Source organism: Ambystoma mexicanum, chromosome 8 (genome assembly GCF_040938575.1).
Source record: "Ambystoma mexicanum isolate Mex_15411 chromosome 8, UKY_AmexF1_1, whole genome shotgun sequence".
NCBI lineage: Eukaryota > Metazoa > Chordata > Amphibia > Caudata > Ambystomatidae > Ambystoma > Ambystoma mexicanum.
The window spans coordinates 301714025-301740583 of record NC_090929.1 but is presented as its reverse complement, the minus strand read 5'-3'; the positions used below and the strand labels follow the sequence as shown (position 1 = coordinate 301740583).

The 26559-nt window shown below is 46.2% G+C and overlaps 1 protein-coding gene across 10 annotated transcripts in view; it reads left to right on the top strand.

The window, feature by feature from the left end:
• EHMT1 (euchromatic histone lysine methyltransferase 1) overlaps nt 1-26559 on the top strand; it is a 2375011-nt gene that overhangs the window by 277154 nt on the left and 2071298 nt on the right. Inside the window, exons 1-2 of one of the 10 annotated variants that reach the window (XM_069609707.1) lie at nt 7234-7328; nt 9663-9764. The exons of 7 other annotated variants lie outside the window; for them this stretch is intronic. The gene's annotated coding sequence lies outside the window, so the exon portion shown is untranslated. Of the gene's footprint in view, nt 1-7221; nt 7329-9662; nt 9765-26559 lie in introns of those variants that run through there. 2 more of the 10 variants (XM_069609703.1, XM_069609705.1) reach the window with 2 other exon arrangements.

The following is a 26559-nucleotide window of genomic DNA, read 5'->3' as shown; positions in this document are numbered from 1 at the left end:
TGCTACAGAAAGGAGCAATAGAGGTCGTGCCCCTATCTCAGGTAATGGAAGGTATTTATTCGGTGTACTTCCTTGTACCCAAAAAGAACTAACCATGCGCCCTGTACTAGATCTGCGCCCAGCGAACAAATTTGTAAAACCACAAAGATTTCGTATGGTAACATTACAGGAGGTAATTCCCCTGCTACCTCAGGGGGACTACATGACCACATTAGACATGAAAGATGCATACTTTCATATTTTGATGTTGCCAGCGCACAGAAAATACCTCAGGTTCATGATAGAGTGCAAACACTACCAGTTCAGGGTGCTACCCTTCGGCATAGCGTCTGCACCAAGGGTATTCACGTAGGTACTGGCAGTGGCAGCGGCCCACGTGCGCAGGTTGTCCATACCGGTATACCCTTACCTCGACGATTGGCTCATAACAGGGGAGTCCTACGAGACATGCTTCTCAAACACCCAGAAGACAGACCTTTTGTTCCAACTGCACTTCTCCATCAACGAGACGAAGTCCAGTTTAGACCCCCAGCCAAATCAAACAATTCCTAGGGGCTCTAATTCGAACAAAGGACGGCCTTGTCTTCCCCTCCAACGAGAGGGTCCAAAATATGCTGTTTCAGGTCCCTCAATATGTGGCCGGTCGAGAGGTGACGGTACGCAAAGCAATACGCTTGCTAGGAATGATGGCGTCATGTATTTATTTGGTACCTCGCACGTGCCTGCGCATGCGCCCAATGCAAGAGTGGCTAAACAGCCAGTGGTGTCAGGCCAGCGGACAATGGGATGATCTAGTGGTGGTCTCGCAGGCCTTGGTTCTCTCGCTACGGTGGTGGTCGAAGGAAAACCTGGTAATAGGGAAACAATTCGCCACCCCCGCAGTGGAAGCCACTCTAACCACAGACGCATCCCTCACAGGATGGGGGGGGCTCACCTATCCCATCAGACTGCTCACGGAGTTTGGACTCCGAGCGTAGCTTCCAAGCACATAAACTTATTAGAGCTACTTGCTGTGTTCAAGGAACTAAAAGCCTTCCAGACACACCTACAAGGGAAGACAGTGATGGTCCTCACGGAGAGCACCACAGCCATGTACTACCACAGCCATGCACTACCTCAACAAGCAAGGGGGCACTCACTCTCCAGGACTGTCCAAGCTGTCCCAGAACATCTGGAAGTGGGCTCTCAGACACATGTTCCTATTGTCACAACATGTACCAGGGGAACTCAATCTGCTAGCAGACGAACTCAGCAGAGACTTCCCTCTGCCCTCAGAGTACGAATGGCGGTTACACTAAGACATCGTCTTCGACGTCTTCACACAATGGGGCTTCCCAGAAATTGACCTTTTCGCAACTCTGGAGAACTCACAATGCCTAGATTACGACTCCAGATACCCACAGAACCGCTCCAAGGGGAACGGTCTCTGGATACCATGGTCATGGAAATTTGTTTACGCCCCCCCCCCCCCCCCCCCCCCCCCCCGACTCCTCTGCTGAACAAGATAGTGCACAAGATGCACCAGGAACCAGTCACCATGATACTGATAGCCCCGATGTGGGCCCGCCAACCATGGTTTGCGCACCTGATGGAGATGTCCCTGTCCCCACCAGTGAAACTGCTCTGCCAGTACAACTTGCTGTCACAGGACAAGGGCAAGACACTACACCCATGCCCACAGAACATGAATTTAGCAGCCTGAGGTCATAGAATTTGGCCATTTACAACTCCCTCAGAGATGCATGGACATTCTCAGAGAAGCTAGAAAACCCAACACTCGCCACTGCTATTCTAGCAAGTGGAAGAGATTTGTCATCTGGTGTAGAGGTAAGAGCATCAACCCAGTCCACTGCTCTCCCACACACATTGTCCTTTACCTGACCCATTTACTGGACTCGGGTTTAGTGTTCAATTCTATTAAAGTCCATCTAGCGGCACTTTCTGCATACACCATCACTCATCTTAAGGTGTCATGGTGGAAAGTTCCAGTTATCAAAGGCTTCATGGAGGGGGTAAAGAGAATACATCCTCCGATAGCAAACCCAGCTACCGGCTGGGACCTTAATGTGGTACTTACCAGGCTCGTGGGCTCACCCTTTGAACCCATGCACAAGGCAACTCTTAAGGACCTCACTCTAAAGACTGCTTTCCTAATAGCTATCACCTCCATAAGGAGAGTAAGTGAACTACAGGCTCTTTCTATTCTAGACCCCTTCGTAACAGTTCACAAAGATAAGGTGGTTCTACGCACACACCCAAGGTTTGCACCGAAATTCATATCGAAATTCCATGTCAACCAGTCAATAGAACTACCAACATTCTTTCAAAACCCTTCCAATTTGGGAGAACAGAGCCTGCATACACTCGATGTGCGCAGAGCTGTTATGTTTTATATGGAAAGAACTAGGCCACTGAGAGAGACTAATCAGTTCTTTGTCTCGGTGGCAGCAGGAAGAGAAGGAGATGCAGTCTCAAAGTCCACTATATCTAGATGGATTGTTCAATGCATCACTCTGTTTCTCTCTTGCTAAGAGAGAACTACCCTTCAAGCCAAGAGCACACTCTACTCGAGGCACTGGGGGATCCATAGCATTCATTGCAAACGTTCCCCTTGAGTCCATTTGCAAAGCGGCAACCTTGAGTTCTGTACACACCTTTACAAAACACTACTGTCTAGATGCTCACTCTAGATCTGATTCCCAGGTGGGACAAGCAGTAATAAGACCTCTTTTCTCTACTGTTCCTTCTCACAAACCACCTCCAACTCCGGGTACTGCTCGCTAGTCTATGCACAGCATGTGATTCTAAGCAGATTAACAAACATCAGAAGACAATGCATTACTTACCGTAAAAGCATTTCTGATGGTTGTATCTGCTTAGATTCACATGCGTCCACCCTTCCTCCCCGCTCGGATGGAAGGAACATAGACATCTTTCTACATCTCTCTCACGTATAGAAGGCTCCCTCAGGGCAGAAAAAATACAAACGGAGGGACCTCGACGCGTGAGGGGTTGTGGGTACACTGCACGTCACTATAGGGATAGTGTTACAGACACGCCTTGTCGACGTCCCCTTTTCGACTACGAAAAACAAAATGCAATACTCCGCAGTGACCACTGGATGTCGGACTATGCACAGCATGTGAATCTAAGCAGATACAACCATCAGAAATGCTTTTACGGTAAGTAATGCATTGTCATTTCTATAAAGTGGGAATAAAGACCAACCTAGAGAAATAATTTCATCCTACTTTTGCTAAATCGGAAAGATCTACATGGCTAATTTGCGGTTCTGGTATGTGTTTGTATCTAGGAGCAACAACAAAGTCTATATTGACCGGTGGAATCACATATGTATTCTACTTGTGTCAAAAATGTAGTTTCTTTATAGAATTGACATGGATTTCAAATCTGTTTTTAAATATTGCAGAGAAACGTGGCAAACGTGCAGTGTCAACAAAATATTTGCTAGTTGGAATCCATTATCGTAGCTTGTGGTTTGTGGATTGGATGTTAGCTTGATGGCATGGACCGGGTCGGATGAACCAGTCTGCCATTCGGCCCGTGGCTGGGCCGAAATCATGACGAGGCCCTGGGGCTGGTTCCTGAAGCCACGCCCTGGCCCAGGTGTAGGCTTCACTTCAGGAACCGGTCTCCAGGGCCTCGCCGTATGCAAGTTGCAAAGGATCTGTAAGTAACTTACAGATCCTTTGCAGCCTCGCCGGCCCGCCCCAGATGCAGAAAACACTGAAGTGTTAACTTTCTTTGATAAATGAAGCGGGCCGGCGGCCAACTGCTGCGGCCCACGACACCATGGCGCCAGCAGCAGTCCGTGTTTCAAAACACTGGGAGGGAGCGGCAGGGCTGGGCGGTGCCGGGGCTGCCTCAGCCCGGCCCGCTTCTTCCCAGTGTTTAGTTACACACCATTTACAGACATGCTCCCCCAACCCCCTATGTCCTTCTCGTGCATGTCCCTCCCCCAAAGCATCCTCCCTTTCATATGTATCAGTTTTGACAGATTTACCCGAGGGTTTTACGTATGGTGCTGCTGCTGCCGAGCGGGGCTCGCAGGCTGACCCGCACGGTGGCACCCTCTAGTGCCCTCCTTCCCCATGTGCACCCAGCTCATCCAAATGACCCCCCCTGGCACCTATCCTCCTACTACTAACTTCTGCCTCGCAGCATGGCACCCGAGAAGAGTCCAGTCTGAGCACCAAGCTGCGCTTTAGCTGGGCCAAGGAGCAGAACGGTAAGGGACTGCGCATCTGAAATTGAATATGCACTGTCTTAAAGCATCTCCGACACACTCGTGGTGCACAGACTGACGTTTTGGTTCTGAGCTATGTTATTTTTGATTCCAGGCTGCAAACCTTTTCCTATAAATTTCCCCCCAATCGTCATGCATTCATTCATCCATCCTTGTGTACACAGTGCATACATCAAAGCCTTCTAGTTTGGTTCCTCCTGTGTTGTCAGGTATATAGATTTCAAGGTTATTTGCGCGGATGCCTGTATTTGACGAACCCCGCTCTTCCATTGTTGCATATGCGTTCAGTCCCAGGCCCTCGGCCGCAGAGCATTGTATTTGTTACGCCTATATGTTTCTCGTGCATGTTTTATTTAGGTGATGGTATGTGTTTGACGCGGTCCAAAGGGCCTGCGTGGCGAATAGCCCACACCTTCCTGACCTCGACTGGCGGATTAATTAAAATATTGTTCTCCCCCCCCCCCAAATTGGGATCCCAAAATCTCAGTGAAGTGGTGATCATTACCACAAAAGATCATAGAAAATGCACCACTATTTCTGGCCTGCTTGAAATGATTTCACGTGGGTCTTGAAGCTTCCTCTGTAGAGTCCGCATTTTGAGGCGTAGTTTTGACGAAATGATGTGCACAACATTTCAGTAAAAAACATGACAATGGGGAACTAGGCACTGGCCTTTTCCCTTCCAAAAGGTGTCTGCTTTGAGGCGCGAGCTCTGCTTTCATATTCTGAGCAGCTATGGGTTTCCTGCCCGTAACTGCCACCTTTCTCTGGCATGCTACCCCTGAAATGGATGCCCAGCCTTGCACTGTCTGTTTATGCCAAGGTAGAAACGTGCATACTGTTAACTCCTTTTCCGGAATGTACTGGAACTCTGCGAGGAGAAACAACTTGCTTACTCTGACAGCCTGTTCTCTTTTGTTGGGTGAGGAGATGCCCGGGGTGTTGGCAGTACAAGTTGCCTCTACAGCGGAAATGTGGGCAGGAGTTCTGCACATACATCATTGCAAATTAACAAGGGGGGTCCTGGGAGTCTCTCTGCCAGACATTAGTCCTGGTTGCGAGAGACTTACCCAGAGTCTTTAGCTCACTATCTTTCACAGAGAAGAAATATCCTAAACCTAAGTCTTTGTCCTGCCCTGGGGCAGTCAAGCACCGAAATGCTAGGCAATTCTCCTCTGAACAAGAGTACCAACAGCATCCCCAGACACGTGTTTCGGTCTGGTTGGACCTCATCAGTAGGGAGGAGCTGTGCCTCTCTAAGAATAGTGAGCAAGGGGTCCACGTCTGGATTCCCCTAGTAACTCAGGGTGAGACCCAAAGTTACTTGCATATGCAAATTAACAACATTGCTGACAGCACATTAACCCCTTAAACTCGCATACTGGGGTGGGAAATTCTGAAATGAAGGGAACAAGCCTCTCACTTCGCATTGGTACTTTAACACCATGAGCGGTCTTGGTTTGGGAGTGTTCTGCGGGAGTCGCAGGCTTCTCTTGAAGAGTGGGGAGAGTGGCTGGACTGAGGCGTACCGCACACATTATGGGCTGCACATGCTCGTCTGTACAGTCCAATAGGTGAGGGTGCCTCTGCTGTCTGTCAAGTCGCACACAAGGTAGGGGATGGGGGGGTATGGTGTGTACGCACAGGCGAGACCTACGGTCCCTCTGGAGACGTGGGTTCGACCAGAGCTCTATTGCATGCACCCTGAAGCCTGAATTTGTATCAGACGTTTAGATGAACTTACTGGTTTGCTGTTAAATCTGCTGTTAAATCTCAGTTACCAGTGTAATGGTATCCACACCACACTACAGAATAATTGCTCATTTTACTATAGCGGATATGATGGCTCATTGGGTTGAGTGTGTGATCTGCAGGTTGCAGGTTCGAACCATCTCAGCCTTTCGTCGTTCTGAGGTCGATACATGAGTACCAACACCGGTTGGGTGATATTGTATGCATAGTTCTATAAAAAAAAGAGCTTGAGTGTAAGTGCATTCACAGTAATTTGATAATATGGATCCATACGCAGCTATTGATTAATATGGTGATCCATTCTTGTATGAAATGTAGATCACATTAGTGAAATCATAACCATATTTTTCGTAGTGTACTTAGGTACAATGCTATTTGATGCCACTTTCTGTTTTTGTCAAGGGGTGAAAGGTCGTGTTCATGTCATCCCTGCGCCTCAGAGCTGTGGACCCTGTCACAGAACTGTATGCAAAGTTATTTTGATTTGTGTTGAAATGTAACACATGAACCCTCCATGTAGTATTTTCTGGAATTTCGTGGTTTGACGTGATTCACGGATGATTGTTTGAGGGCCACTTTTTTGAAGCGTTCGTTGGGCTGGTGCCGTTTAATATTTTCACTCGCCCCCACTTCCCTTCTGCATCACTGTTTGTAACACCTGAAGCTTTGCAATAGCACAGCCTTTCCTTTGGTTTCAATTAGTTGCATCAGGAGGGCACGTAGTAGAATTTTGCTTTTACGAACTCTTGTAAACCCAGCATGGAAATCGTAATTCCATGGAATGATATTCAGGTTAAGTAGTTTATGCTAATGGAGGCAATACTTGTAAATGCCAAATTGGTTTCTCAATTTGTATGCGTGGTGCAGAATCCTGGTTTTAAAATAGTCCACCTGGAGGAATATAGAGCTTCCAATCGACCATTGTTTTTTTTTTAATGCTGGCTATGATGCTTGTAATCGTTGTTTAATCTTGTGAGTGGGAGGAATCCCTTCAGAAATGCTTTAAACCGGCCATGCCGTCCGTCTACAGAATGAACGTCAGTCAGCCCTTCTGCTATCACAGTGGGTTACATCTACAGTAGCTTGTCGTCCTTCCACTCCCTTCCTCTACAGATTACCGGCGAGGGCAGTGCAGCCCGTGAGCTGCTTTGTGCTGGAGGAGGGAGAGCTTCTATGAGGAGGCTCCTACTGAGCATGCTCCCCAGCACCCTCTGTGGGTTGGGACTCGGGAGCACGCCAAAGCTCTAGGCCCCTGCAATCCTTAGTGAAAAGCACAGAAGCAGGGCCTCAGAGCAGGCCTCTAACGGAGGTAAGACCCTGGATAAGCGTAGTTGAAGAGCTTGTACTGTCGACTCTCGGCTGCTTCTAGAATTTGGGAGTGTTTGTTGGGTTGAAATATGAGTCTGAACTGACGCGTCTCGGCACCCACTGCAGCAGTAGCCTCTTAAACGTTCTCTTCCTGTTGATTGCTTGACTGTGGTCGAATGGGCCTTTGTGCTTTTCTCTGCTGCATGCCACGTTTGCGTGATGCCTCCTTTATGTTGTTGGAGGCTAAGGGCGTGCGTTTAAATGGTTTCTTAATGCAAGATCTGGGGATTCATGTGAATTGCAGTATTTACGAGCCAGCTTTCCAGTTAACTGCTTGTGGTGTGGTTTCACTGACTGTTGTATTCTATAACTTTAGGTTGCTTCTCACCTATGCTCAAGGTGCATAAATAACCTTTATCTAAAAAGCAGTTGGCCTGACCTGGATTGTGTCAACAAAGCAATCTTTTTGGCAAATAGTTTTTTCACATTGAAGATGTGTGGGATTATTTATAACTTGATTGTTTAGCTCAACATAGTTATGAATGCTAGTTTTGTTTCTTCATGCGGTTACCTTTTTTCAGGTCACGTGTGCATAGCTTAAGATTGCCTCACCCGCATGTCCCCTTTGTTTGGGAGGGCGTGAGGATGAGGCGCATCTTTTATTTTTTTGTTAAGCCCACTCTTTGGCAGGGAGGCGTTGGATAGTCCCAGTTTGGAGCCACCTGTTGCACCTCCCAACTAATTTAGCCATCCAAGCCTTGAAATTCTGTAGCCTCACTGAACAAGTGGTGTTGGTCTCAAAATTCCTAAGAGCCGTATTTAAGAACAGAATGTTGGGGTCTATCATGAGCGCAAAAATGGGAAAACACTAGTCCGGGTGGGTCATGTATACGCTGTGCTCTTTGCAAGCGGCTAGTGTTTTTATTTTTTCATTGTATGTTTATTTTAAATAACATCTTTTATTTAATGAGAATAATGTAGATATTAACGCATTATTGTGTTTTTGTCTTGTTTTGTACATTTTACTTTGATGGTGGCTTGTCTTCCAAATAAAGTTCGACTACTAGTACTACTGAAGATTAAGATTTAGGGAGACACATGGCCAACCCACCCCTCTGCCCCGTACTGTTCGTCCCATTGGTTTAATCCACTACCTTCTAGTGTTTCATAATGACCTCCCTTTTCCCTTCTTAAATTGCATACTTCTCTTGCTAGGTTTCATTGCACTATTGCATTCTTGTACAAGGCACGTACCACAAGGGTCTTCTCAGCACAACTTAATGCACCCTCATAAATGGTTTCACCTCTTAGGAAAGTTCGAATTGTAGATTTGATCTTAGTTTCCATATTCGTTTTTGATGAGGATAGCGCCAGCATCTCTGCATTCAGAAGACTGACTATTCAAAGCCTGTTTGGTCCATAGTGTCAAGGATGGAGACCAGTGTCGTTGGCGAATGAAGGTTTTTATTATACCATTTGATCAATTCTAGTGCTTTATATAAACAGCCCCTCCTTGCAGAACAAACGTAGAGGGCTCCTGATGCAAGGAATGGATTAAACAAGCCTTTCACAGAACAGAAAATATTTACCCCTGATTTGAGTATATTCCAGACAGTTTCACTTTTTTGGATTCTCTGCTGACGGTGTTTCCTCGTATAAAGCCAAACAATTTTCCTACAGGAGCTTTTCAGGTCTTTGAACGATAGATTAGGGAAAGTGCGTGCCTTTAAAGACAATATGGCTTATTAAATGCAGTTTTTGGAAAATATCCAAATGATTGTCAAAAATGTTTAGATGCCACTTATGATCCCTCATAGGTCTTTGTGCAGTAGCAGTTTCGGATGTTCCTGCTATTTGACTCTTTAGTGTTCATAACTTTCTGTTGGTATAACTAAGAAGTTCTTTGCTCGAAAAACCTCTAGACACTCAAACTGAGCAGGTGTGACACGGCGAAGCTGAAAATATAAAGCAAAGTCATTACATTACATTTGAAATTGATTAGAAATGTTTTGCAACATCCATTTCTAATCAAATAGGGTTTCCAAGCTATGCACCAATAACCACTGTCCACCCTTGGATGTAAACGTAGCTTAAATAAACTGGGAGCGTTTTTAGGGTTTTGGTGAAAAGCATGGAGGAAAATGCTTGTGCCAACTGCCTTCGTGCTTTAGAGTTTCAACAAAAAAGCCTAGACTGTATTATAGGTAACCTGTTTAAAAATTACATCCTTAAATTGATCAGCGTTCATTGATGCTGTTTTGATTTACTCGTGTTTATAAAAGTAAAAACGTTGTTGGCATATTTTTTCAAACATTTTTCTTTGCCCATTGCCCAGCACTAAGAATCTAGGTTGAGAGGTGCAGGAGAGAGAATTTCTCCAGCCAACCGCAGGCTCTGATAATCACATTGACCATCTATACGTTTCTAATGATCATGGGTAAGTAAGTTAAATGTTTTATTTTTTTTATTTTTTTCAGTTCACCTTGCTGCATCCCTTCACATTATTTCTGACAATGTTACTTTGGGATTGAGAAGAAGGGACCTATAATTTGTTGCATTTGGTACAATGGTTTCCAATCCTTACTGAAATCTTTAACTTATTTAGGTGACCTTTTTTTCTTTTTCTAAAATAGGTTTTGCACGCTAGTCATACTTAATCGACACTTGACATCTTCTTAAAAGCTAATCGGTGAAATCTACTCGTTTATCCTGTTGAAATTAATTTGTTGCAGTCAGTGGTGTTCACCCTTTTGAGAATTTTTTTACTATCCTAGGGATTGTTGGCTTACTGATGTTTATAAGGCCTAGTTAAAGCTGTCTCATTGGGTAGCTCATTTCCCATTACATTTTTGGCTGCCTTTGTGACATAAATATACATGTGCTATTTTAATTGGCTTATTTTCCCTTTAAAAAATAAGGCATCTGCACACTGACTTCATCAACCCTAGCCAGTGCTGAGGTATCATGGGAGTTGCAGAACAAAACCTATGGAAAACTTAGAACATGTGTCACGTGTTCCCAAAAACCCATGGCCCAAAGTTTAAAGATGTTCCTCACACTGAGGGGACATCGGCAATTGGGTTCAATGTTCCCATTCTACCCCTTCAAACACGTATTATGTTTGTTTTTGTTTGTATTATTTGTAATGCGCGCCAAACCCAGAGGTAACAGGGCGCAAGGGCAACCAGAGGGTTGTTCAGCTTAGGTTACATATGGCACAGAGTAAAATACAGCTATGGTTACAATGCTGTACACATCGACATTAGACAAGCAGCATAGGAAATATACAAGGTATGTGAACACTAAATATGGATAACACTATATACAAAGAACAGTTGGTGAGGGGTAGATTATATATTTGTGTACTATATACTAGTAACAAGCAGTTATGCAGTACGGGATAAGTAGACAAAAAGAGAGCAGAGTAAATACAATAAGTCATACTATACATACAATAATCATACTCTACATGTTTCATACTATAACGGTATGTATAAATGGAAACCTGGGAGATCACTTGTGGTATAGGTTAGTTGTTGTGTTCCTTAATCCAGTGGATAAGATTGGATCTGAATTTTAGGTAAGGGAGGTCTTCCCTTAAGGAGTGTGGGAGTGTTCCAATGTTGTGCTGCTATGACAGGAAAACTGCTCCCACCAGTCATACTGCGTTTAAATCTGGGCACCAGTAGAAAGTTAGTTGGCCTTTCTCTAAGGACGGCTAGATGCTTGTCTAGTAAATCTAGCTGTAAGGTAGTGGGGGGGTGGATTTTTGGAGATATTTATGAGCCAAGGAAACTGTTTTGAGGAAGATCTTGCTTTCGTAGAGAGCCAATTGACAGATCTTCTGAGGTCTGAAATGTGGGCTTTCTTTGGGAGACTTAAGGCTGCTCTTGAGGTGTTATGTTGCTGGATCTTGATCTTGTTTGTAATGTATTTGTTGCTTCCTACGTAGAGGGCATTACAATAGTCCAGCTTGGACAGGATCTGGGCGCTTGCTAGAGTGATGTAGTTGTTAGCTGAGAGGAAGGGCTTTTCTGCTCTGATTAATTTACAAGTGTATGAGGTAGCAGAAGGCATAGCATTTACTTGTTTTTTAAGTGTTAGTGTGGAGTCTAGATGAAAGCCAAGGGTTTTGACCTCCTTAGCCACAGCAATTATATTATCCTTTTTGAATGAAGAATAATTCTGACCTAATTTGTTAAGATTAGAGGTGGTGCCTAGGATTAGGAGTTCCGTTTTGTCATCTTTCAGGCATAGACCGGGAGAGGCCATCCATGCCTGGATGAGTTACACTATTCACAAAGGCCAAATCCTTGTTGTAGTCCCCCGTCAGCGGGATGAGGATTTGTGTATCAGCATAATTCGTGTAGGTGAAACCCCGTCCATCTAGATCATCAAAAAGGGGCTTTGTGAAAATGTTGTACAGAGTAGGAGAAACGCAGGAGCCCTGGGGCACACCACAAGAGATGAGCATGGGGTCCGCAGCTGCTAAAGGGGAGAAAACTTGCATTGTTCTGTTGTCGAAGGACTGAATCCAGTCAACTGCTTCTTGGGAGAAATGGGCCGCAGAGTCTAAATGGTTACAGAGAATCTTGTGGTCAACCAAATCGAATGCTGCTGAGATCAAGGAGCAGCAGTAGTGCTGTTTTACCCTCATCTCTGTGCATCTATTTGTGCCTTAAGGTCTATGAGCGCAGTCTCAGTTCCATGTTGGGGTCTGAAACCTGACTGTCGGACTCGTAGAAGGTGGTTATGTTCAAGATAATGTTGGATTTGTAAGTATGCCATTTTCTCCAGGATTTTAAGTCGAAATGGCACTGTAGTGATGGGACGGTAATTAGATGGATCTAGATTTTGTTTTGAGTGGTAGGACCCAGGAGTGTTTCAGGTTGTTGGGTATAGTACCTGAAGTAAAGGACGCGTTTATAAGTTTAGTGATGAAAGGGGAGAGTTTGCGGGCTGCATCTTTTATGATTTGAGCTGGGCTTAGGTCGCCATGGCAGTTAGGTTTGAGAGTAAGGATAACTTTTTTCAATTTCCTTCATGGATACTTTATGAAAGTTAAAGTGGGGAGTGGACGAAAGGGGTGGAGGCGGGATGGTTTGAGGCACTGGCGCAATGGTATTGCTAGACTTAGGAGTAGTGAGGAGTGTCTTTTTTATTGTTCTTGGTCTGAAGGGTTATTTTAATGGCCAGGGCGTTTTGTATGCCCATGCACCAGTTGTCCTTGAGGCAGGAATATGGGGTTTGAATAGGGGATTCTAACTCTTTGAGGATTGCGGACAGCTCTTTGGTATTAGACTTGGCTTGAGAAATTCGAAGTTTGTAGGTGGTTCGTTTGGCTAGGATGTTTTCTTTTTTAAAGAGGGAGGCTAGTTTACTCAAGTTGTTCTTGTTGGACTCGGATGGATCTAGCCTCCAAGGTTTTTCACTTTGGCGTTTCTCTTGTCTAATTGCTTTCAGATGGGGAGAGAACCGAGTGTTAACATGTTTTCGGGGTTTACCCTTTCTAATTTTCAATGGTGCTATGGAGTCAACAGATAACATCACTTTGTTGTACATATCTACCATAGTAAATGGTTCTATGTGGTCCGAAATTGAGTTCAAGGTAGGTAATATCAAGCGGATAAGATTTTCGGAAGTAATATTTATTTTTTTCTGGTGGGGACAGCTGGTGCTATGCTATCAACATGCAAAGGGGGTGCGGCCTCTAGGGAGAAAAATCAGATAATGGTCAGACCATGGCTGAGGCATTATAGAAGTGACGATTGTTAAGCAATTGTGCTCAGCAATCCAATCAAGAGTCCTGCCTTTGATGTGGCACCTGTGATCTTTTGGGTGAATCCAAATTCCCCTAAGGAGTTGTTAATCTGAGTGGCATTTAAGTCTAAAGGGTCACTAAAGCTGAGGTTGAAATCTCCTAGAATGAGGCACAGAGGAGTTCTTAATGTTGTCGGAAAGGATGTTTGTTAGGTCTTCTTCAAAGGAGCCTAGAGGGCCTGGCGGCCGGTATATGAGGTGGATAGAGACAGTCTGGGTGTTAGAGATGGTAAGCTTGGCACTGAGGGATTCACACGAATCTGTGTTATGAGGGGATGAAAGTATGTTAGGTTGGTTTTAGCAATTGTAGCAAGACCACCACCTCGAAGTAGTGCGATCTAGTCTTAGGAGGGTGTAATTGTTTGGGATAGCTAGCATAATTGCTGGACCTGCTGCAGGGTGGAGCCAAGTTTCAGTGATGGCTAGGAGGTCTATATTTTCACTTTGTAGTAGGTCTGCTATTTCTGTAGCGTGGGCCACCATAGAGCGGGCCTTTATAAGTGCACTTTGTATCCCGGTCTGTATAGGTTGAACCGATAACTGTGCCTTGTAGTGGCATTTCAGAGGAGTGATGGGCTCTCAGAAGAGTCTGCTATTGACCTGGAGTGGGTGCTGGGAATTAGTAATTTTGCCAGAAGGGGTGGTAGCATTACACAGCACTGTTTTTGTTAGAGGGTCATAAAGTCTTGGAAGTCTAGCACGTAATTTAAGGTTTCTCTGTTGTAGACTGCAAGGTCTGGTGATCATGTCAACCTGCTTAGGGAGTTCATGTGCAAAGGCTTGTGGGATTGGGGGATGGAGCATGGTGAAGTCTTGTAAGGTTGTGGAGGAGGGTCCTTAAGAGAACAGTGTAGAGCGGTGGAAGATGCTAACGTGTGCATATGGGCTAGTATATAGTAATTCTATTAGTGGACAGTAGATGGTATATGGGCAGCTATAGAGACCGTTGGTGTTAATAGGTTTTCAGGTGGACTGATGTAGGATTAGGCATGTAGTATCATGAGTCCAAGGAGTACAGTAGGGCATCTGAGCACATAGCATGCACGTTGGTGTGATACAGTACAAGTACAGTCTGAGGCTTGCATGGCGCAGCAAATGTAACAGGGTACAAATGTATATGAGCATATAGCTAGCGCGGAGTAAGATACTGTGATAGTGGTGATATGCTAGGACACATGTAAAGTGAGCGAACAAGTCATGGATAGATTATACTAGGTGACATACTAAATGGCGGATATTCTCATGTCAAAGCTAATTAGTTAATACCAAACAAGATTGGAATGCAATTTATAATAATGCTAGAAGGCCATTTGCAATGTTGGAAAGTACGAGTGGAGTCGAGGAAGGGGACTCAGAAGTTGTTTTTTTTTTTTTTATTTCATTTAGTTTATACAAACTTTTTGAATAAAAACTCACATCAAAACTCAAATCAAAACTTTACATTAATACTCATCTTAAGAATTTTCTTTTTAGAGTCCATTATTTTTCATCAAATAGAACAAACAAAAAAAAAAGAGGAAAGACAACACAACAAAAGAGCTTTCTCTACTTGTTATCCGGAGTGTTGTATTGGGTAGATGGATTCTAACCAAAATGTCTCCTGGTTTGAACGATTTGCTTTCAAATGTCATTTGCTGAGGACTGCTCTAGCAAAGATTGGAGTTGGTCTAAAAATCGCATCCTTGCTATCAGCAGCGATTTACATTCTGTGATGTGTAATTGTCTCCACCAATCTCCTTGATTGTATGTCTGGTATCGGTTCATCTCTATCCTTAAGCAGTTCTCCCGTTTGGCTTTTAGTTCAGGACAACTGAGCACAAGATGTTTTAAATTTTCTTCTTCTGCATCGCAGAATCTGCACTTTGTGTTTCTTGATGAGATTTGACGTCTATTTCTCAGTATTTCCTTAGTTTCAAAGATGTTTAGCCGGAATTCTAGGTATAGACTTCTTAGGCCTTTACAGGGTGCAATTGTCAAGTATTTATGCAGGGTGGAGCGCTTTTTAACTTCTGGAGGAGAGTTTTGCATAGTTTTATGATTTATTCTGCTCTCTCCAATGTCGATCCAGACAAGATCTAGCAGCTTTCTTTTTACTGCGTCTGGATTATACCAGAGTGTATTTTCGTCAGTCTCCAGCTGTTTAAAAGTTCTTTACAATGAGGTTTCCATTCGACTGGCGCTAATTTTTTTCTTGTGTCGTTATCCATTAGAATTTCCAGAGAAGGTAGGTTTGCTTCTATATAAGTTTTCTGAATAACGCTAGTTTATTCCAAGTTATTCTCGCGTTTAAGGAAGAAATCCCCATTTCATATAGAATACAGGCAGTCGGTGTACTTTGTAGAATCTGCAAGATTTTCTTCCAAAAGAAAGCATCACATCTTGTCCATGTCGTTGCATCACATCCGAACATATTCTCCGCTCCGTATGTTAAAATCGGAGTTACTTTACTCTCATAGAAACTTTGTACAACCAGGCATGAGTATTTACCATATTTTCTTTGTATTATTGCACCCTGCGTTTAGTTTTGAGCACAGTAGTTTTCTATTCATCGGTTCGTCGCATATGCTGGAATTGATAATTGTTCCAAGATATCTTGTTTGAAAGACCTTATTCAGTTTCTTTTACCCAAGAGCCCATTTTAGTCTTTGATTACTTTTCATCCTTCCCCTTTTGCTTTCTAGGACAAGGATTTCAGACTGTCACGTTTATCTCTAAACCCAGATCTTTTGTAAAGGTTTCCAACGCTGACAATTTTCTATGTAGGTCAATGGGTGTACAATCCATGATGACCATATCATCTGCATTTAATATATGGTGTACCTGCACTCTGTTTATCAGCGGTGGAAACGAAACCACTTTTGTCAGGGCTGCTTCAACTTCTAATATGTAGAAGTTGAAGAGCATTGCTCCAAGGGGGCAACCCTGCTTCACTCCCCTCTCCGTTCTGATAGGGTTTGTTAGGTTTCCTTTGTTTTCGAGTCAGACTTTGATGTACGTTTTAGAGTATAATTCTTTGGCTTGAATTAGACTTTCGTTACATCCTCGTTCTTTGAGTTTGGACCACAGCGTTTCTCTGTCGACACCATCAAATGCGTTTGCCATGTCTATAAACGCCAAGTAAACCTTTTTCCCTGTTCTGATGGCGTCAATTTTCAGTAGATTCAAGATGCAGAGATTCACACTGCAACCAACTCCTTTGATAAAGCCAGATTGTCGCTCGTCGTAGATTTTCTGTTTTTTGATCCATGCTGCAAGTCGGATAAGTAGCAAACTAGCAAACACTTTTCCCCACAAAGTCTAATAAGGCTATGGGCCGATAGTTTACAGAAGCATTGCAGGGTCCTTTCTTGTAGATTGGGACAATGATCCTTGATTTCCAGGATGAGGGTATCCGTCTTTCAGTGATTATTAGATGGAACAGAGTATAGCAAAATTCAACCCACTCGTCGATATTCGCTTTCAAGTCTGCATTTGACAGACCCTCTGGTCCTGCTGCCCTCAAGGCACTGCTTTTTTTTTATGGATCGGATGTCATCACTATCAAACTTTATTTCCCAGGGACTCGCTAAGGGGACATTCTGGTAACTTGACTTTTTCACTTTTTTAAATAGGTTTGTGTAGTGGATTGCCCACTCTTTTTCAGTTACCATGTTTGATACTAATGCTTTTTCCTGGTTCATCGACTCATTTATAATTGTCCAGAAACCTCTCGAGTTCTTTTGATTCAGCACCGTCAACATTATTTCTGCGTCCCTCTGTTCCGTTCTCCCTCTACGTTCTTTGCACCAGTTATTATATTGATTTTTCACTTTATTTATCATCGTCTTGCATTCTGGGTTTTTTGACGCAATGATACCCCTTATTGACTTCCTTCTCTTTTTTTTTTTTTGTCACCTCCGGGTCATAATGATGATTTTGATAGGTTTATTTTGGTCGGGCTTCTTTTTTGTTTTGTATATTTCTAACAGGTGTTGGTATTCAATCCTGTCTGTTTGCCCATCACACTCTTGCAATCTTAAAAGGTTTGTCCAGATATGATGTCTTCATTCTTTAGACGTAGCCTATTCCTACCAGGTTCTAGTGAGAATTGGTGCCTCCATTGGTCTCGTTTAGCTGGTTTCGGCCTATACTACTCTAGTGATACGATGTTGTGATCACTTTGGTTGGCCATGCTCACTCTAAAGGAGTTAATGTCTTTCAGTAGGACTTCAGAGACGAATATATAATCTAGTATCGAGTTTTGGAGGCCTCTTGTCCAAGTTGATTTTGCGGGGATGTCGCCCTCTGTAGCTCCATTCAGCATAATTAAATTTCTGTATGTCATTTCTTCTAGCCAACTTTCACATTTAGGCCTCTTTGTAGTTTAACGCTACTTTTAGGTTATTGTTTCCTATTAGTCTCATATTGAAATCGCCACATAAGATTCAGAGCTTTCTGGTCTCCTATTAGAATTTTATCAATAGCATCAAGTAGGTCATCTTCAAATTTTTTGATGGGTTTTTGGTGTAGTATTCCAATATACATTTAATAGGTGGAATGCGAAATTCGCCATCTCGTTTCTCTCCACTGGTTCGATGAAAGCTGTCTCTAGGAACGGAGAGAGACACTCTGCTAGCTTGACTCTTAGGCCACATCTTCTCTTAATGAGGATTAATTGTCCTGACATCGGGCGCCATTTAGTTTTGGTGATGGCTGGATTAAATATGCATTCAAAGCCCTCAATACATGGCATTTTTGAGAGCCACGTTTCTTGCATGCATATCACATCGGCATTTGCTAGAGCCTCCAGCGTTGATTTCAGGAGATGAGTGGCCTCTCGTATTCCACGTAGCTATCACTAAGTTTGACTTTTGGTCATGGTATTAGCTGTGTTTTGCTGCATTTAAAGATTTGGCTATCCATGCCCAATTGTTGCTCTCGCCCAGATCGCTTTCTTTTTCTTCATTCTTTAGAGACGTTGCACACCCGCCTTCAACATTTTCTACTGTTATTTTGATTTCCTTTTTCGTCTTGATTCTCCAAAAGCAAATGAAGTTTTATCAACAGTCGCTTCTATATTCAGGCTTGCATTGGCTTTCCATTCCGCTCTTTGGGTTTGCAGGAGACGTTAGAAATTTGGAGTCCATCTCCTTTTTTGTGGTGATTTTATATTCTTTGCATTTCCGGATTTGTCCTCCAGTAGAGCATTGTCGGCCTCATAGATTTGATATCCTGCATTCAGCAGTTGACGCTCACACATCATAATCGATGAAACTACTTTTTTCTCGACGATGTGTAGCAGCACAAATTTTTGTTTTGTGTCGCATATGATCTCTAATCTGTCGATTTGAGAGCTCTTTATGGAATTCAGCACTGGAATTGTTCAAAACAATTGAAGAATGGAGTATCTGTTTAATGGAGCGTCACTTTCCCTGTTCTCAATTTTTTTCAGCAAGAATTCTAAAAGGTTTATTCGGGGAAGGAGCTTTCTGAGAGAGGAGCATTGATTTATCCGACTGACCTTCACTTGTATTTGCTGGTTTTATGATTGAGTCACCTGACTCTTTCACAGTCCTCTGCTCAGGTTTCTGTGACTTGTCATTCATTATATTTTGCTCACTTCCTTCCACGTTTTTCAAATGTGTTTTATTGAGCAAGTTATTGCTTTTTTTCATGTTCAAGAGGCTCCGCTCCAGTTTCTCTTTAAGGATGAGGAATATTTCATTTTCGCTACCATTGACTTTTTCACTCATCGTCAGGGATGTGGCTTTCCCTGGTGATTCGGGCCATATGAAGACCCTTTTTCCTTTCAGGACTTCTCCTTTTGCCTTCACCTCTTCTCGCGGCGATAGCCGTAGGGGTTGTTGGTCGTCGCCCTGAGCCCCGTGACTGATGTTCTGCTCAGTTGATTGGTTTGCATTTCTTGATCATTCGTTATCATTCGTCCTCTAACACATCTTCACCAGAGATGTCGCCCACTCTAGACTTAACTTTCATTGCTTCCCTCGATCGATCACTTAGCCCCGGCTCTCTTTTTGCCTCTTCATTTTATTTTGAAGTTCTTGGTTCAGTGGCATTCACTGTGATGTTTAGAGCTTTGATATTTCAGAAGAAATTTGCAGAGGTTCGAGGGTTTTAGTTATTTAGTATGTGCTGATTGTTTTTTGTTTTTTTTTTGTTTGCCATTAGCCACATCGTTTGTTGCGTTTTTTGGCAACTTAGAGGGCTCTCTCTGTGATTTGGGTTTTTCAAAGATGTCAAACCACTCTCAATCGTTTCTTTTTTTGGTGTTTACTTCAGGTAAACTTTCCTAAGGGGTCTGTGCGAAATGCTGGCTCCTTGACCGTCTGTTAAGACAAAAAATGGCTGAGTGCTTAACTCAATTTCTTCAGAGGTCGAAGGAGTGGCCAAAGGGACCTCTATTGCGATTTGTGGCTTTGGAGCGTTAGAAATGCTTGGACAAGCTTGATTTGTCTTTTCTTCTTGAGATTTCGCCTTTATTGGCGTGTTCGAGGCATCTGAGATGATCACAAGGTCTTCTTCGTAACAGCAATTCTTGCTGGGTTTATCATGCATCTTACTCTCGTGTCTTCAGGCGGTTTTTGTTGGCACCTCGCTCTTGTTGTGATTGTCGGTGATTCTATCTCAATCACTATTCCAGCGATTGAGTGATTGTCGCTAGAAGGTCGTTTCCGATCGTGTCTACTCGCTCCTTCATGATCTTTTTGTAGCAGTAGGAGTGACTGTTTTGTGACTTCTGCCAGAAGCCTCTTGTCTTCAGAGGTGTTTTTAATAGATTCATTCAGGGCTACTAATGAAATATCATTACCTCTCCTAGTCACTGCAACTTGTGACGTCATTTCTTTCAAGTCGATCTCCAGTTTTACAATCTTGGAGTTGAGTAGAGCAATCAAGGTTGTTTGGTCTTTGAAGTTCTCGTTTAGGTTCTCATATAGTTTTAATAAAGGCGCCACCGCTATCGTTGAAGCTGACAACAAGGTAGGACTTAATTTTGCAAATATCTTATCTAGGTGGGTAGTTATGTCCTTTGAACTCCTTACTCGTCTCGTGTTTCGAGAATGTACTTTGAAATTTGTTCTTTGCGGTGGCGCAGGCACTATCCTCTGATTCAGATGTGGTTGAGCCAAGTGAGACATCTCTTGTTTTTTTGGATGGTGAAGGATCAACCTCGTCTTTGGGTTCAGTAGCACTCCTGATTTTACCACCGTTTGGGGTTGCTTCTAAACTCCTCCTCAGAGCTCACTGTACACCTGATCCTTTTTTGCAAGGCCAAGATCTCCTCATTTCTGATCTCAAGCATCGGTGTGTTACGTTCAAGACTCATTACTTTACACTCGATTGCGATGGCCTCCTTGGGCTCGTTATTTTGTTAAACTCCACCAGATCTTTTATCACCTGGTCTGCAATGCCAAGTGAGTCCCTCCGACGCAGAGGTTGTATTACATTTGAGTCAGGCGGACTCTCTTTGCAGACCTCAGAATGACCCCAAATGACAACTCCTCCTTCTGTTATCTCCACATGTCTATTGCTCATATTTCCTGGGCCCAATATTTGGTTGCAGTTTATCTCGAGCCTCTCTAGTACTGATTGATCGTCCCTACGAGCACTCGTAGGTAAATGACATTTTCTTTTCGCTACTGGCTTGTGCATTTCAGCCGAGCCAGCAGTTTTTTTTTTTTTTTTTAAACATGTTTATTTTTGGTTGACGCACAGGAGAATCATACATTACAGCATATTAACTCAGTCATTTATCAAGCCCAGTAGTCCCCTTTTTTTAAGCTAGCCCCCCCTCCCCTTAACCCTCAGTCAACTTCCAGTTCTCGCTCATCTGCTCGCCGCATCATGTCTGTGCTCTCAGCCAATAGAGCGTTTGCCACCAAGCGTGGCTTATGTTAGTGCCGGATAACTCTGGTCGTAGTCTCAGCGGAGACCAAATGTTTGTGAAGTGGTGAAGGAGGCCTCTGCTTGCCGCTGTGATTTTCTCTGCTATGAAAATGTCCCATAGTTTCAGCCACCACAGGATCATCGGGGGGCCTTCCGGAGATTTCCAAGTTCGAGCCACCGTGATTTTAGCGGCTAAGAGTAAATGAGTTAGGAGGGCGGCCGCACTGCCCCGATCTTGGGTATATGTCCGGGATCGGGGCTCCTAATAGGATTGTTTCTGGTTGCAGGGGTAATGTTATCTTAGTTATGTCCCCGGTGGCCAGAATGCATTGGGACCAGAAGTTTGCAACCACTGGGCATGACCACCACATATGTATGAATGACCCCGGGAGGCCACATTGGCGCCAACATCGGTGGTCTAAAGATTGGTTGATGTGGTGTAGTCGGAGCGGCGGGAAGTACCATCTTAAGAGTAATTTATGAGCGCACCCTCGATTAGTGATGCAATAGGTGGAGGATCGAGTGCGAGACCAAATGTCTGTCTACGCCTGGTCTTCTATTGTGTCCTAGGTCCGTTTCCCATTGGGCCATGTAGGTTGATCTGGCGACGAGTGTTTGTCTGCAACAGCTTGTAGAACGTTGAGATTCGACCTCGGCATGGGGGATCAGCAATTGTCAGTTCTGTGGGGTCCAGATCCCATGATGCTGCAGCGCGAGTTGATGGATGGGAGCACCAATGGCGTAATTGCGCATACGAGAATCAGTTTCCATTAAGCTGCAGGTGTTCTTGCATTGTTCAAAGGTGAGTGGTCGATCCCCCTCAAAGAGTTGACCTAAGGTGCTTAGGCCTCCAGCGATCCAGTTTTTAAAGTTCACCGGGTGGGCTCCTGTCAAACGCCGGGTTATGAAATACTGGGGCTGATGGGCTTAGGTCTCTCGGGATTCCCCTATGCTTACGTGTCCATTCCCATGCTTTCAGGGTATATTTGGTGGAGGACAGGGATGGGTGAGCGGGATTGCTCAATCTCTGCCCATTGTGGTCGGTTCGAGCTAATAGTCCAAGCTTGAGTGCGGGAGATCCGGGACCCCTAGGCCTCCTAGGTTTGGACTGCACAGCATGGTTCTCAGTGGGATCCTCGTTTTTATTTTTTTTTACCCTTCCAGATAAAACGCAGAATCTTCCTCTAGAGGCGCTGAAGCGGGGGCCGGGGGATCATAATCGGCAGGGCTGAGCAAGCATAAAGGAGTCATGGTAGGAGGTTCAGTTTACATGCCGCTATGCGGCCCAACAGCGAGATTTCCTGTGGGAGCCAGCGATCTAGGTCTTCCTCCAGGGTCTTGAATAACAGCTGAAAGTTCGTCCGATAGGTGTCCTCTGGACGGGCTGTAATCTGGACTCCCAGGTAGGGAATCGCCTTTTCTGTCAGCTGGATCGAGCAAAGGGTTCTGAAGGACGCTTTATCCTGTGGGTCCAGTCTCACCCCTAGGGCTGAAGACTTTGCGAGGTTTATAGCAAATCCTGACGCCTTACCGAAGGCATGAATTTCTGCCAGGGAGGACCTCAACAATTGGGCGGTATCCGTTATGGTTAGCATCACATCATCCGCATATAACGCTATTTTATGTTGGTAAGGGCCTACTTGCGGGGCCTTTTTGATTCTGGGGTTAAGGCGGATTCGTTGGGCCAGGGGTTCCATGACAAGAGCGAAAAGCTGGGGGGATAGGGGGCAGCATCCCTGCCTGGTTCCACATGATAGGGGGATCGGGTTAGATAGAAGCCAATTGACTCGCAGCAAGGTTTTCGGAGATTGATAGTTCGCTAGGTCATATTTCTGGAATGTGGGACCGAAATGCAAGGACTCCAGGGTGAGCCGGAGAAACGGCCAGTCCACTTTGTCGAAGGCCTTGGCCGCATCCAGAGCCAGAACTGCCAACTTTCGTGAGTCTCGCTGTGTAATTTCAATAAAATTCAGGACCCTGCGTATGTTATCTACTGCAGATCTGTTCATTATAAATCCCGTCTGGTCTGGGTCGATGATGTCTGGGAGTACCTTCGCCAATCGGTTAGCCAGGACCTTTGAATATATGTTAGCATCCAGGTTTAGTAGGGAGATCGGTCTATACGCTGTGACGTCCCTTGGGGCTTTTCCCGGTTTCAAAGCGAGGACAGTAATCGACTCTTGCATTGATGGAGTAATTGTCCCAGAGACAGCGAAAGAGTTAAAGAGTGTGGTCAGAGGGGCTATCGGCTGGGGCCGGAAAATTTTGTAAAAGCAGGTCGAGAATCCGTCCGGGCCTAGGGCTCTTGGCTTGAGACTCTTGATGGCATTGTCGACCTCCTCACTTGTGATCGGGGTCTCTAGCTCGTCCTTGGTCGCGGGGGGGACCTGGGGGAGGGCCGCGACTCGAAGGTAGGATTGTTGGTCTTCAGGGGATCTCGGGGACTCTGTCATCGTGTCTGTCAGATGGGCTACTGCAATATCCAGTTTGTCTTTCTCCACAAATTGGACTCTACCTTGAGGATCACGGAGGCCCAGAATAGCGTTCCTCTTCCTTGACCTTCGCCAGATTTTCTACAAGGAATTTGTTCTCCAGCTCATGAATATTCCCCGTCGTCAGGCTGGGAATCCTCGGTAAAGAAAAAACCAGTATCAGTTTCGTTTCTGATCTGTCGTTCGTAGTAGTAATCAATCACTGATCTCTGCGTCATACTGACCACAGCCAATGACTGCCCTCTACCTAAGCCCCGCCTCTGGCAGCCATCTTCAGATTTTTACCGCACGTTCAAGTGTTGGGATCCTCGTGCTATTGCTCTCAAGCGTTAGTGCTATTTTTTCACGTTTTTTTTCTCAAAAACTTCGATTTTTCGGTCAAAAGAGCCTCAAGCTCCACCGTTTCTTCATCCGATCATCGGGGACCCGTGTCGGATTCGTCTACCCCCCCTCAAGGGTGAAGATTTCGTCGAGCCACGCTTTTGGAGGACTCAAGAAGTTTCTCAGGCCCATCTCGGACATGGCCCAGGAGAAGGGAAGCTCGACGCCCGGAAAGCTGTTCATGGTCTGCCCTGGATGCCAGCTTCAGAATGTCTTTAAGGAGGACGAACACTCATTTTGTTTACTGCCTACATGAGGACAAGACGCACGTGGAGAAGGACTGTGCGTTTTGCGGCAATATGTCGGAGCGGACCATGAAGGACCGCCATCAACGTCTCGCCAACTGGCTGGAAGGGAAGAGCCCGTCAGGCGAGAAGAAGAAGAAATCCGAGCGGTCTTCTAAGACATTTGAGGACGCCCCGGCGACGGGGGTCCAACACAAGGTCAAGCACCGTGAGTCCGCTGGCACCGGGAGCGCCGAACGGTCGGGCTCTACGGGCGCCAGGCAGGGCGCTTCCTCCCCGGCACCATCAACCACGAGCCAACGCTCTGGTTCGGGTAAGAGGAAGGCCGAGCACCCGGCGAAGCTCCCGGAGAGGCCCCGGTCGAGCTCGAAGGCCCCATCGGAGGGAGAGCGAGGCAGTGACCCTCCCCCCCAAGGAGAAGGCGGTGAGCGCACTTAAGGTGGTGAAAGCCTTAATCCATCCGGCCAAGGCCTCAATCGAGACAGTTACGGCGGCCCTGGCTCAGCCTGTGGAGGCTACACCAGTGGTGGCGACCTCGGGGCTCAGAGTCTCCCTGCCACCGCAGAGGGAGTCCTCTTTTATGCCCATCGACGGGACCCCCGTGAAACCTCCGACGGAGAAGAAAAAGGGGGGGGCAGGAGGTCGTCGTGGATTCGGCCTCAACCTCTGAGGAAGAGCTGATCGAAGTCTTAAGCCACAGCATTGGCGTGGAAGACCAGCCTGTCGGGAGGGACCCCGACGTGGGAGACGATAACGTCGAGGGTGCCGACGGGGCCCCTGACCGCCTGTCGGAATCCCCTCAACCAGTGCCGCAAGACAACTCGGTGGCCATTTTGTTGGCTATACAGTCCTTATGCTCGGAGATAAGGACGAGACTGCCGTTACCACCAGCGGAGGAACCGCTCCCGACGGGGGACCCGGAGCCAGGCCCTTCTGGGAGCCCTCCCCCTAAGAGAAGGATTCATCCTCCACCTCCTTTTCAGCCATCGCGCCCTGTTCAGCCCTCCTCCCCGTCCACGATTCGTGGGGATGATACGGGGACTGACACGGCCGCGACGGGTACGGACAACGAGGTTTACGACGAGGATCTGCCGTCGTCACCTCCCACCCGGGCTTCCCCGCTCAACGAGATTGGATCGTTTCACTCCATGATCGCCAGGGCATCCGAGCTTTTCCAGCTCTGCCCGGAAGAGAAGGAAGGTTTCCTTTATCAACGGCGCGAGGCCAAGAGAAAGACGGTCCTCTCCGTACCTCTACTGGATGATATTTGGGATGAGGGCCTCGCCCTCCTCAAGAACCCATCCACGACGCCGGCTAGAAGGGATCGGTACGAGAGGAAGTACCGGGTCCCGGACGCGGCCCCCTTGTGCCTTCGGGCACAGCCGACCCCGGACTCAGTCGTCTCCGCGGCGGCCAGGAAGAAAGCGGGGGGGGGGCGCGGCCTCTACGTCGACCTCCCCGCCGGATGGCGAGGGAAAGAAATTGGATACGATGGGACGCAGGGTCATCTCGTCTGCAGCGACGACGATTAAGGCGGCCAACGCCTTGGCTATCGTAGCCCGCTACGACAGGGAGCTGTGGTACAAACTGGCCCCCCTGCTGGACTTCCTACCGGACGACAAGAGGGCGGATGCCCTAGAGATCTTGCAGGGAGGAGAGGTGGCGTCGGACCACGCCATTACGATTGCGACGGACATCGCTGACACTGGATTTCGCCAGTTGGGCAACGGCGTGTGCCTTAGGCGGCGTGGATGGCTCAAGGCTACTGACTTCCGTCAGGACGTGCAGACCAGAGTCTTGGACATGACGTTCGACGGAAACAACCTGTTTGGGAAAACAGTGGACGATTCCCTTCAAGCCATCAAGGCAGAAACGGAGACGGCCCGGGCTCTTGGGGTTCTCCAGCAACGGCGGCCGCCCTTTCGGAGCGGCGGAGGCAAACAGGGTGCCTCCAAAGGTTCCGGCGGCGGATTTTCCACCTACCGTCAAGCGGCCCGTTCGTCGTCGCAGGAAGCTTACAGGGGACGAGGCAAGTCAGGCGGTCCCCGCCGTCGTCGCCAAGGAGGTCAAGGCGGCAAAGCCTCTTCGAAGCAGGACTGAACCGGCCGTGGGGTCGGGCCCCCACCGAAGCACCCCGGTGGGAGGCCGGCTGGCGAGCTTCGCCAGCGTGTGGGAGTACATCTCCACCGACCGTTGGGTGCTGGACGCCCTAGCCCAGGGTCACGCGCTCGAGTTTCTAAAGAGGTGCCCGCGCGTCCCCCCTGTGGCCAGGAAAGAGCATCACGTCCCTCAACTTCTCTTGGAGGTAAAGGCGATGTTCAGGAAGGGCGCCATCGAGCTCGTCCCAAAGAGGCTTCGGGGCTCCGGAGTTTACTCAAGATACTTCCTCGTGAAGAAGAAGACGGGAGAA